This window comes from Capsicum annuum, chromosome 5, assembly GCF_002878395.1.
Source record: "Capsicum annuum cultivar UCD-10X-F1 chromosome 5, UCD10Xv1.1, whole genome shotgun sequence".
Lineage (NCBI taxonomy): Eukaryota > Viridiplantae > Streptophyta > Magnoliopsida > Solanales > Solanaceae > Capsicum > Capsicum annuum.
The window spans coordinates 7,990,387-8,004,019 of record NC_061115.1 but is presented as its reverse complement, the minus strand read 5'-3'; the positions used below and the strand labels follow the sequence as shown (position 1 = coordinate 8,004,019).

Here is a 13,633-nt window from a genome sequence, read left to right as displayed (position 1 = left end):
TAGGTTATTTGATATCTCTAGTCTAAGTCTGAGTTCTGTTCAACAAGCTAGTTCTTTTAGATTGCTTACAGTCCCCGTAGTGTCCAGTAGCTCTTTTTTTTTTCTTACCTTAACCTTAGGCAAGCGAAAGATATAGGCTTGAAATTCAAGTGTTGGTATATCCATCCTACATTACTCTCTCTGATGTTTCTGTTATAGCTCAAACTTATACAGACAACACTGGAGGTGCGTGCTCAATTGGGGAGCAACCAATAAAAGGTCTTTTTCGGAAATAAAGAATTGCTACCCTTGTCCCTCACAACACCACCCTTGAAGCTGAACCAAATTATTGTGCCGCAAGTGACAACCATTTTGGTACCTTACTATATGTTTGGCCTCCATTTCCTTTTCTCTCATATCTGTCCATCTTTCTGATGGTGAAGGAAGAAATTCCAACAATAATGGCGATAATGGAAACAAAGCATACGACAAGGCCTCCCAATCCAAGAACCCAATCGGGAATCTTCGTTCCTCTTTTATGATGATGAATTGAACTGCTGTCCCGTGTAAGCCTTTGGAAGCAAACAATCGTAAAAGGGAAAAATAGAGAAGTAGTCTAAGTAGAGCTAAGGTAAAAACATGGGCAATCCTGTGTATTCGATCTAGTCCTCTCACTTGCCCCCCAAAAAAATATGATGGATCATTGCGACTATGCATCGACTATCGCGCACTAAACAAGATAATTGTGAAGAAGAAATACCCTATTCCCTTGATTGCCGACTTGTTCGATAGATCAGGGAAGGCCAAGTTCTTCACGAAGGTAGATTTGCGCAAAGTATATTACCAAGTGCGTATAGCCGAAGGAGATGAGCCCAAGACCACGCGCGTAAGAAGGTATGGAGCGTTCGAGTGGTTCGTGATGCCGTTCGGTAAGGCACCAGCCACGTTTTGCACTCTTATGAATAAGATTTTCCAGCCATACCTTGATGAGTTCGTGGTGGTATACTTGGATGACATAGTCATTTATAGTAATACTCCAGATGAGCACGTGGAGCATCTACGTAAAATCTTCCAACTACTCAATTTTACATCAAGAAAGAGAAGTGCTCGCTTGTTAAGGAGGAGGTAGACTTCTTGGGGCATGTCATAAGCCAAATCAAGATGGACGAGGCCAAGCTGTCTGCCATAAGGGAGTTGGAGGTGCCTACTTCCGTGACTGAGTTGCGGTTATTTCTGAGGCTCGGGAATGACTATCGTCGGTTTATTTAGAAAGGGGTATTCTGCCATTGATGCACCCAAAGAAGAACCGTCCTTGGGAGTGGACGGAAAGGTTCCATAGAGCCTTGGAAGAGTTGAAGGCCGCCTCTATGTGCCAAAATGAGGGAACTTAAGGCGCACTCTTCTAAAAGAAATGTCATGATACAAAGTGGGCTGGTCATCCGGGAAAACAAGGTACCCGAGAACTCTTGGAGTCGGCATATTATTAGCCACAAATGAGAGAGGAGATTGAAGGCTACGTGCAGACTTGTCTTTTTTGCCAACAAGACAAAGTGGAGAACAAGGATCCCGGTGGAATTTTAGAACCTCTACCAGTGGCGGAGCGACCATGGGATAGTGTCACGATGGACTTCATCACGGCACTACCATTGTCCGATTCCATTATGGTTGTGGTTGATAGATTCTCAAAGTATGCAACCTTCATTTCCGCATCACCGGTTTGCAAGGCCGAAGAAGCAACTCCTTTTTTCCTTAAGAACGTGGTAAAGTATTGGGACTACCATGAACTATCATAAGTGACCGAGACCTGTGCTTTACGGGTCAATTTTCGATGGAGCTCTTTCCACTCTTGGGTTTGGAGTTGCACTTATCCACGAGTTTCTACCCGGCCGGGTAAATGCCATACTTGAGTCTTACTTGAGGTACTTTGTGAGTGCAAACCAGCAGAATTGGGCTAGGCTTCTTGATGTGACATAATTCTCCTATAACTTGCAAAGGGGCGAAGCTACGGGGCATACACCGTTCGAGTTAGCAACGGGGCAAGAACCACATACTCCCCATACTTTGGTGAGTTCTTACAAAGGCAGAAGTCTCGGGCAAAGACTTGGGAAGAATATACCGACACCGCCCGCTCATACTTAGAGAAGGCTGCATAGAAGATAAAGAGGTTCGCGGATAAGAAATCAAGGACTTGTTGGTAGATCAGCTAGCTCGCGCTCTAGTCTTTCATTGATATTTTCTACCCCTCGCTCTATGAGGATGCACGCCTATCCAAAACATGCAAAGTAAAATAACGGTAGATCAACTGGATAGTATGGCAAGAATTCAGGCCCAATTATTGTATTTTGTGAAAAAGGATCTCCCTCTAACCCTAGTGAACATTCAAATATCTGTCCTACATTCATTCGTGAAGGTACTCCTAATGGGTTAGAGACCATATCAACAGATCTTCCATCTTGTAAAAAGGCATATCTTGTCTTGGAAAAATTTGGGAAATGATACCCTTATTTCCGTGTCTTTCGGCTACTTTATCGCCTACTTTGATTTCACGTTTCTGTGAAATATATAGATGAATCATTTCAAGATTCTAACAAGAACCACCTCTTTTATGGATCCACTTCACATCAATAACCAGCCCTCTGCCACCTATAGGTAATTTTTGACAAGTTTTTTTTGAAGTAGATACCTGAATACCAAGTATAGCTCGTAACAATCTATCTTACGGGGCATACGACGATTCTTTCACGACCTGGGGTTTAAATTTCCCTACTAAAATATCACCAGTCTCTACCCAAGATCTCAGCATCACAATTCCATATTTGTCTAAATTACGGAGTAAATGGGCTTCTAAATGCGGTATTTCATTAGTGACTTTTTCAGGGCCTTGACTTGTCACATGAGTCTGAATTTCATATTTTCGTATGTGAAAAGAAGTATAAATGTCTTCATATACCAAACGCTCGCTAATAAGTACTGCATCTTCAAAATTGTAACCCTCCCACGGCATATAAGCTACTAATACGTTTTTCCCCAAAGCAAGTTCGCCACCAACCGTAGTAGCACCATCCGCCAAAATTTGTACCTTTTTAATGCATTTACCCCAAGGAACCTAGAGTTTTTGATGCATACAAGTTTTTTTATTGGAACATTGATATATAACTAATGGAATGCTTAGAATATCTCTATTACCTGCTAAAAGAATCTTGTCAGTATTGGTATAAATGACCCTTCCCTCTCATTCGGCTATAGAAAGAGCCCCTTAATCTAGAGTTGCTTGTCGTTCTAACCCAGTTCCAACAATGCATTTCTCGAAACGAGAAAGAGAAACTGCTTGACATTGCATATTAGAACTCATTAAAGCTCGATTCGCATCATTATGTTCAATAAAAGGAATGAGGGAAGCTCCAATAGAAAAATATTGAAAAGGATAAATACTTCAAAGATGAACCTGTTCCCATGCAATAGTCAAGAATTCTTGACGGTATCGAGCTGGAACAACCTGTTCTTCCTGAATATCCTGATTTAAGACTAAAGAATTTCCTGCCACTACCATATAGTATTCATCTCTACCTGGTGATAAATAAAGCATCCGTACCCCGGTTGACCTCTTAAAAATTTCATAAAAAGGGCTTTCTAGAGACCCCCAATAACCAATCCTCGCATGAATTGCTAAGGATCTAATAAGTCCAACATTGATTCCTTCTGATGTGTCAATTGGGAAAATACATCCATAGTGACTAGGATGGATATGTCGTATCCGAAAACTAGCAGTGCGACATGTCAGTCCTCCAGGGCCCAAATAACAATATTTTCTCCCATGAACTATTTGTGTTAATGGATTATTTAGACCCAAAACTTGAGATAATGAGTGTAAACCGAAAAAGGATTCATAAGTAGTTATTAATGGAGTTGAGGTTATCAAATTTTGAGGTGTCGGTATCAATTTATGCCGAATTGCTCCACATATAATCCCCCGAACCACATTTTCTAAACGAACCAGAGCTAATCCGAATTGATCTTGTAAAAGATCTGCTACAGAACAAATACATTTATTTTTCAAATGATTCATATCGTCAAGTGCACCCATTCCAAATTTCAGCCCAATGAAATGATCGGCGGCTGCCAATATATCTCGTGGTAACAAAAATGTATTGTTTTGGGGTATATCAAGGTTCAGTCTTCGGTTCATATTTCATCAACCAATCCTTCCTAATTCATATCTTTGTTGAAAGAATTTCTTTTGTAATTCGTGGTCTAATTAGACAACATCTTGCTTCAAACATAAGAGTTGCTCAGAGTCAAATTTGAATTTAGACAGAAGCAGTAACCATCTTGCGGCCCTTCTCGTTACGTTAAGGCGGGTTTCTCAAACAAATACTTTTTTTTAGGTCCATGGAAGCTATTAAATGTATTGGGTAAGACAACATGTAATGCCTCAATTTTTGCCTTACCCGCCAAGCAGGTTTTCTCCAAATTGGTATACCTGGTCTTGTAGGCAGCCATTTTCTTACGTTGGTAGTAGATGGCCCTTTACTTCCATCTATCTTCATCGTATTAAGCCAACATAGACCCCATAGTGGTTTTAGTGACTGATATGTATAGTAATAAGGGCTTCCTGGCGTTGTAGGCACTAGAATGGAGGTATTTCTTTATTCTGTCAAAAGCTTTCTCCCATTTTCCTACAAAATTTGGATTTCAAAATTTGTGTATCAGCTCGCAAGTGGTTATATAAGAGAAAGTCAAAGTCTGATGGGACTATTGATCACTATAAGGCTCGCGTGGTAGCCAAAGGCTACAACCAGCAATAGGGTATAGACTATGGTGAGACATTCAGTCCAGTTATCAAGATGGCATCAAGGGCGATTAGAGGTGTGACTTGATTGATAAGGGAAAGAGAAGATGTCCCTCAAAGCCCCATTAACGTAAAACACATCGATTTCTCTATTTTTCAATTCCCAGAAGCTCTTAGCTACTAAGCTATACTATAGGCTCTAAAGGCATTACTTGACTGAAAGAGTGCTTATATTATGGGGGCTTCCCCTTCCAACATCTGACTTATATACAGGTCAACATCGACTTAAGAAGCACGAAAAATATTAGCTCACTTGACTGAAAGGAGAGGGATGAGAGTAGTCTTTTTCCAATAGGCTAGCTGCCTATTGTAGGAGTTCCTGACCTGAAAGGACACCAGCAAGATACTACTGAATATGAACAAAGCCAAACCAATATGATATTCAATAAGCCTACTTTTTTGAGAGACAAAACCTGAATTTATTAAGGAAGATCAGCTATAAAGGAAAACCTATAGTCAAACTGAGAATCGCAGCCGAAGTTTGCTAAAGAGTCTACCACTTTGTTGTTTTCTCTAAATGTATAGACGATTTTGAAAGGGCCAGCCGATAATTTGGATGAAATGAAGCTCCACCATGAGTCTAGGTATGGGTAATTTTAGGGGCTTCTTTATTTTCATTGAAGCAATCAACAATGATTTTGGAGTCAATTGCGAGTTTACGAGCTTGATGAATGTAGAGTGCATCAGAAGAATAGAATCAATAAACGTCCAATATGATCTGATGTCAAGAAGCTGAGAACAGTCTTTCAGCCAGTTCATAATTTTTGGAATAATAGCAGCCGGTTGAGATATTGGGTTTTATAATTTACTGCTATTGCCTTCCTTCTAGAGTTCCCAAACTGAAAAAATAGTAAGCATAGACGTGACGTAGCCTACTTGGGCTTTCCTGCAAGATTCGTTAAACCGTTGGGACTGAATGTAATCCGTTTGGAAGGATCTTATATTGAAAAGGCGATCAAATGGTTCCAAATCTCTATAGCAAGCTCACTCTTGATTAAGAGGCGACCAATACTTTATTTATCATGCTATGAATAGTACAAGTAATTTCTTGCTAATCTTATACCTTTCGTCTGAATTTATTCCCTTAACTGATTCTGAAATCCCCGCATACAAAGTAAAATAAGAGCTTTCACGCAAAAATGATAACTATTGTAGGAATGGCTTTATCCCAGACAAATTGAGTCCAAGCTTGAATGCTCGTTCTATTTCTTATCGATTCCCAGCTAGCTTTGAGAATAAATGACTCACTACGATTCTTTTTCCATATCCCTCTATCCTCCTGATGAGATGTGAATATACCATTATTCCTTATATCATAAATCACTCTGTGAGGCAAAAATGCTTCGATATCATTGAAAAAGCAGTTTCCATGTGCGTCAAGCACATCTATGATTTTGAAGAAATAACTAGTAAAGGAGTTGGCCTGGTCAATAAGAGGGAGTCATACTTTGGACTGATTTTTTCAAAAGAAACTATCTGAAATCCCCTATGGTTTGCTGCTTCCAAACCTGGTTGTCAGGACTTGGAGTGAAATCAGTTCTATTTTCAGGCAACCCCACCAATACTTAAGGGCTCAAAATGGCAGATTGGAAATGGAGCTAGCACTGATTTATGGTTCCACCCCTGACTCTATAATATTCTACCCCCTCTTATTGACCAGGTAAACTTCATATGAAAAGCTTTTGAAAGCTCTAGAAAATGTCTTGTAGTAGGAGGACCCAAAGCCTCTTCCTGAATAGGTAGGCACATAGTATCAAAAAATATCCAGCAAAGGTTTCTTTTGTCTTCATCACCGCCTTACCAAAAGTTAGCTAATATTTTTTCCAACTGGTCAAGAACTCCCTTTGAAACTGGAATCCCTACAAGAAAGTGTATAGGCATTGAGAAAAGAACATGTTTGCAAAATCCACTAGATAACAATGCTTTCATCTCCTACCACTTTATTTTATACTCTATCCAGAAGATGAGAAATTTGCTTTTTCAGATTTAAATAGAGATAGTCCTACTTCAAAATATTTGGAATCAAAGCAAGGAAAGTAGCATTGATGGAACGGGGGATCGCACCTTCAGCGAAGAAATAAGGTGACCAGATGGAAGTTTTTGAAATCCCAACAATATTCTTATTTCTTTATTCCATATTTAGAAGAAGGTTATTTCCCCTAAATTTTCCCTGATAGGCCTCCGCGAAACATAGATACTGCACAACTGTAATACTCAACAGATTTCTCTAGTCTTTCTTCAAGGATCTATCTATCCTTTTGTCCGAAAATTGACTTTTATTATGACAAAGATAGACCCTCCATCCATTGGACACAAAGAAAGTTTCCTTTTCCATTATGCCCTCACACAAGGTTACCCTTATGATGCGTAGATTAAAATCGAAGTTTCAACTTAGACTCTAATTGCACTGTCGCATAGAACTAAGAGAACAACATATCTGTTAACATTCAATCGAGGCTTTCTTTCGAAATACCCTCCTGATCACTTACTATCAGAGCACCATATTCTGTGTTATACTAAACGAAACTGGTACCATTTAAATTATTAGGAGAATACATTATTCTAACTGTATCATAGAAATACTCATTCTTGTTAACATTCAGTCGAGGTTCTCCGCGAGACATCCCCTTGATAACATTTCATTATCAAAGCACCATATTCCATTTTATACTACATGAAACTGGTACCGTCTGAATAATTAGGAAAAATTCACACAGTAAAATCCTTTAAGAGGATCTCATGGTTGGAACAAAGGACAGTCCAGACCATCAAAAGGAAATATGGTTAATGGACTTGTCGTTGATCTGTTCTAACAGATCTCGCCAGGAATGGCACCGGATGGATATCTGATTGATTTAACATTCAGACCGAACCTTCGAGGCTCATTCTACTCACCTTATCGGACATCACGAGTCAGTCCAGAGGGGAGCGCCTGGGTTCTAACCAGGAATTGAGACGTGACTTATAACCCCATCAGGGGCTGCCACAGCTCAATCAGAGATAGTAATGGGATATTAAAGGTTTTACCCTTTTCACCCCCATTAATGCTTTATTTGACACAAATAGAATACTTTAACCACTCAATAACGATTGTCATTTTAAAATTATTTTGTGCTCAGAATATCCGATGGGAGAAAGGTGAAAACATCTATCCCTTTGGAGTTTTGCAACTCCAAATGATGCCTTTTGAAATCCCAGCAATATTTTCTATATAAAAAGAATTCGGAAAGCCTGATGGCTTTAAAGGATAGGGGAGACCTTTTTTTGGATTAGTGCGCGCCGACATGCTAAAAATTGCCTTTTGAACTTCTTCCATATTAGGAGGGCTCGTAAGCATCTTATTATCTTTCTCTGTGACTGGAGAGAGGATGGTCTCAAGGATCTCATCTTCAAGCACCGAACCTTGAGAAGAAAGTAGTGTATGAAATAAATTGAGAGCTTCCTGCCATACAAAGACAAGTTCTGAATTTGGTTCAAGGTACTTATTCTCTATCTTTCTTCGTAAATCAAAAGTTTTTCAAGGTTACTCTTGGCCGAATCTAACTCTATTTTCTTATCAGCAGACTAACTCTATTCAAGAGCAAATTTTCCTTCTTTATTTTTGGCATTTCTATATTCTGAAATAGTTCGCCAATTCAGTGCTTTATTTGTCGAGTCAATCTTCGTAGAGAAGACTTGAAAAGGATTTCCCGAGTATGGTTGAGATTAATGTGAAAATAAGAATGCCGAATCCATATTCTTTGGAAACGAAAGACCTTAGGCCTGCAAGTATTATAATCTTATGAGGAGATTACTAGAGGAGAGTGATCAGAGGAACTGACGGCAAATGGTTGACTCTGGTGGAAGCAAAATGGCTTTTATATAGAAGTGGACAGTCCCCATTCAAAAGAATTCTATCTAGTCTGGCCTAGATACAATCTTGACCGATTTTATTATTGCTCCAAGTCAATTTGCTGTCATTGAAAGCCCAATCAAATAATCCAAATGAGAAAATCATATCTTCAAAGCTCATCACTTCAATAAAGGCATTGAAGTCAGGAGGCCGACCCCCAAGTTTTTTCTAATGGATCCACAATTACATTAAAGTTCCCCCTACTAGCCACGGGAAGTTAATGCAAGTCGATAGGTCCTTCAATCATCGAGTACACTATCAACTTCCCACACTTATCATGAAAATATCACCGATATTTGGCGCTTATGGGGTCCCTTATCATACACATGCACCACCAGAGTCTTTATAAGAACTCTGGGGAGAGGGCCAAGGTAAACCCGAATTAACGATGAAAAGTGGTCAAATCAGTAGCAAAGGCACCAGGATGGACGGTTGGTTGAACTGGGCGATAGCTTCACTCTTGCACCTGCATTATCTGAGAAAAGCATAGAAACAATTCCCTCATCCCGACTCAGCTTCTCTCTTCGATACAGGAAATCTAACAATTCTTATTCTTCCTAACCTTTTTGCCTAGCATCTTTCCAATATATTGAATTATCATCCTTAATCTAAGATAGCGTGATGCCACCAACAGTCGATTTATTAGACTGCTCCCCTTAATTAAATCTCCAGGCCTGGCAAAGATTGCCCACTTACAAAATAGGCCTAAGCCTATGCCAATGGACTCGTGACATCCATGCACTTAGTCGTCAAATGACTCACGTTAAGAAGACCCAAGCCTACATGCATAGGCCCATCCCATAAAGTCCTACAAAAGAAGACTCGGGCCTGTCAAGCCTGCTTTTCTCGATCCAAACCTGGTGAAAAAAATGCATAAATAAGAAGAGTTCGATAATGGCCGGTCTTTAAAGACCCTTAAGAAAGAGGCTTAAGTTATCGATTCCAATTCGATAAGGCTTTTATTTTTATTGGTATGCCGCTCCGCGATCAAGGAGCGAGCTAAGTAAATCTTACCTGAAAATAAGTGAGATTCGATTCTTTTTCCTTTGTCCTTTTTGTTTTATCGTTTTCTTTTCTCTATGATTCCAATTATTATATAATAGAAACTATAAGAATCCCAAAACCTCAGATAATACGTATTATTACATTCGAGTCTCAATTTTGGAGAAATTTCTAAACAACTATCATTTGTGAATGTAGGTTATGTCGGGGATATACTGTAGCTAGTAAGTCATTTCATTTGCATTTTATTCAACGAGACCGAAAACACAACAATGATTTGTTTTATGGATAGTTATATTATTTCCAGCCCAAATGAGGTAGTGCCTAATGTCACGGGGAGTGAGTTGGTAGGGGGGCTGAGATCTTGAGAATGGATCAAGGAAATCCTGATGCTCTGCCAGCCATTCCTCATGCTAAACAGGCTATGGAGGATCTGGATCTAGCCTTGCGATTAGGGCCGCCGAGCCCAATAAAAGAGGCTTTTGAAAGAGAGCTTTCGACCTTTCTTTCTTTCTTTGGAAATAGGGAAGTTAGAAGGGATGTCTTGGAAGGGACAATAAGGAAACTCGACTTGAACAACGCGTCCCTAGAAAGGCTTTTTTTTAAGGATCCGAAAACTTATGTAGGAACTTTCCAACAGAATGATTGCTGCTTCCATAGGGTTGAAGGCTTTATTAAAGGCTTTAAAAGAGTAGGAGAAAAGGGACGCATGAGCGTTGGATAATGGAAAGAAGGTAGAATTGCTCGGGACCTAGTAATCGATTTTTTTTATATAGGTAGGGTTGGTCAGTGACTCTACTCCTTGAAGTGAAGATTCAAAAGTCATTATTTGTTAGACAAAGCCCACGTGCTGTGCATCTCTGGTGTTTTGCTCGTGGGAAGAGGGATGCGGGAAAGTGGGTTTCTCTCACCTGTTCTCACTTCCATTTTAGAAGTCATATTAGATTTCCAATTGGTGCTCAACAAAAGGGTTCCAAACCTCTGAAAGGCGAGGCAGATTTAACGCTACGCCCTTTCCTTGTTCAAAAGAAAGAGAGGACTTTCTTTTAGCTATCGGCCCAAATAAAAGAGATTAGCCTCTTGATCGATCGATTGATTGGATCAAAGTACAAAGGGGTTGATTGAAGTCTGACATCAGCCCAAGACTAAGGCCGAGTAACTAGCTACTGTAGGATTGGACGTTTATCTTACTCACCACGCTCCCCTACTCCTATAAAGGACGACAGAAGGAATGCTCTACTCATCTTTCTTATGGATCATTACCGCAATGCTCGTTCACCCCTTTAGCTTCTTCCATTCAAAAAAAGGTAGTCTTTCCTTAGTAAATAGTGTCGTCAAAGTGAAGCAAAAGAATTATTGAAGGAAAGAAATGGCAGGCCGGTCAATTGCGTTAGGTAGGAGATGCAGGACCTATCTTAACCGCAAGTGCATTCGCTATTTGATTCCATCCTAAATCCCACCAATTCCAAAGTGTGTATCTCTTCTTTACTTTGTTGTGACAAGGGGGTGACAAAGGGTATACTTTCTTCTCTATGTCGTCGTCTCATCAATGAGCGTAGATTAATAGCCAAGCCTACCCTTTTGTGCTTGTCAATCTGCATCCCATTCTTCAGGTATAGTTTTCTTTGATCACAGATCAATAGGTGATCTCCTATCAGGAGCATACCAACAGTAAGAAAATGCCTATGCCAGGTAGGCTGGCTGCCAAAACTGCTTCAATTTGCTGTTGGAGTAGGCATACTCATGATAGCTTACAAAAGACTTCAGGGCTGGAGTGAAGATCCATAAAATCACCTGTCAGGAACTGTATAAAAAATGTTTGAGAACTACATAAAGAGGTCTGAGACTCACTTCCTTGAAAAGAGGGAGAGAGATAAAAAGTTATGTAAGTAGCGACCATTCAATAAATGTAGTAGTTGACTAACCTTTGAGGTTAAAATGTCAAAGAATGAAGAGTAGCTAAATGAAAGGCAGCAAAGGAGATCCCCATATGTGACAGGGGAGGCACGAGCGGGGAATCTCATAAACTCAAAGAAGACCAGGGTCAGCCGACCTAGAATAAGACACAAATAGAGATGGGTCAACAGACTTTCAGAGGTTGAATTGCTTTCAATTGAGTGGATTAAATTCATCTTATTTGAGTCTTCTTGCTCTGTGCTTCTGTCTTATTTGTCAAGTGACGCAAAAAAGGTACATGAGGAATCACATCATCACCTCCTTTTGCATCTGTCTCCCAAGCTCCGCTTCCCAGTCAGTTGGTCAAACACCACTCAAGGTTCTCTTAATATGGTTCTTTCAGTCTCATTTGATGCTTATCAAAATCAACGAGTTCTTATCCCATACCAAATTCTGAGTTCGATCGTCGTCTCCCGTATGTCAAAATTTTTATATCACTGGACCTCAGACTTTTGTTTCTCCCTCACCTTGTCCAAGCTTGATTTTTGACCTTAAGCTGAGCCACTCGAGACGAGCCCATTTTAGATAGGCCTTAGGCAGCTAGGCCAGCTTGAGCTAGATCTTATCCTATTCGATCCGTTTGTTCCGTGTGAATGCTATTGTTCTCGTACAAAGTGGTTTTCCCGTCGGACCTTTTTCAATGTCTTTGGCTTTCACTTTAAAGAAAGAGAAACCGAGGATCTCACTCCTAACCCAAAAAAGTCAGACTGGGGACTGAGGATCCTTCTGTTTTAAGCATTTGACTTTTTAAGGCCTGAACGTCCTGCTTCAAACTTAGGCAATGAAGTGGGAAAAGAATTGAATAAAAAAGTAAGAGCAAACTTACGAACTACAATTCTGCTTTCTAGGGATTCAAGCTTGCAAAATGCCTTATCATTCTGACTTAAGAGGCAAACTTTGGACACAGGTGCGAGTTTTAATCCTACGTTTTCTTTTGCCTTCCACCCCCCAAAAGCGAAAAGTGGGAATTAATTACTAGTTACCAGAGTCAACCCGGCTGTAGTTTGGAAAAATAAGATGTTGCGGAGACAGGATTTGAACCCGTGACCTCAAGGTTATGAGCCTTGCGAGCTACCAAACTGCTCTACTCCGCGCCAAAGATAAGAACTGAAAACTAATAGATAAACAAGGATAAAATGCTCCTCTCCACCTTATCCTTACCAATAGAATAACCCATTTATATAGAATGGTAAAGGGGATTCTATGATCATCGAACATAGAAATAGAAATGAAGAATTAATCCTTACCAACTTGATCTTGTTGCTTCTTGCCCTTGTGAACATCTTTTCTTAATGTATTAAAGAGGGCCTCTCTAACCGGTGAAAAGTGGTGGGTGTCCACTAACGGCTATTCCTAGCTTGGCTCTGATAACGCAATTCCAGGAGGAGTCGGTAGTTGGGCACTGGATCCCTTCAGACCTGGAGAATGTGTAACACTGGGTCGGGGTTTGGTGAACCAACTGGTCGCTCTTCTAGTTGAAATATCGGGCCCCCTTTTTTGTTGCCTAGGTTACACCTTTGGAATACCCTATAAGGGAATTTTTTCTATTCCCCCCAATCTCCACTTTATGCCACGCCGATTCCCCTTTCGTCATAAGGCGTGGAATTAGACCAAGGGGAATCTCTATAGGAACTAGTCCCAACTATTTCGCATATAGGAGATCGAGACACAGCCCTGGGGCTATGGGGAAAGATGTAGATCGATCTCCCTAGATAGACAACTACATAGAAGGTCTCTACTAGTCTATATATTCTTTGATTTTGTTCCCCCCGTAAGATAAATATTACAACCAATGAGGTCTGGAAGTTTCACATTGTTGTAATACCCGATCCGATAGTTTACGATATAGATAGATAGATATATATTTCTAAAGAACATTCTAAGAAAAGAAATTAATAGATATCGGTAGTTGTCCGGTCATACCCAAACAATAATATTCCAGAGGGAAATGCACC

General features: G+C 40.1%; 1 non-coding gene and 1 pseudogene across 1 annotated transcript; both read right to left on the bottom strand.

Annotated features, from left to right (window-relative positions):
• Positions 1 to 282: 282 nt before the first annotated feature.
• LOC124898412 lies at positions 283 to 4,526 on the bottom strand (annotated as a pseudogene).
• An 8,172-nt stretch (positions 4,527 to 12,698) lies between these two features.
• Positions 12,699 to 12,772, bottom strand: TRNAM-CAU. The gene has a single exon. It is a non-coding gene; the product is annotated as a tRNA-Met (tRNA).
• Between the last annotated feature and the right edge of the window lie 861 nt (positions 12,773 to 13,633).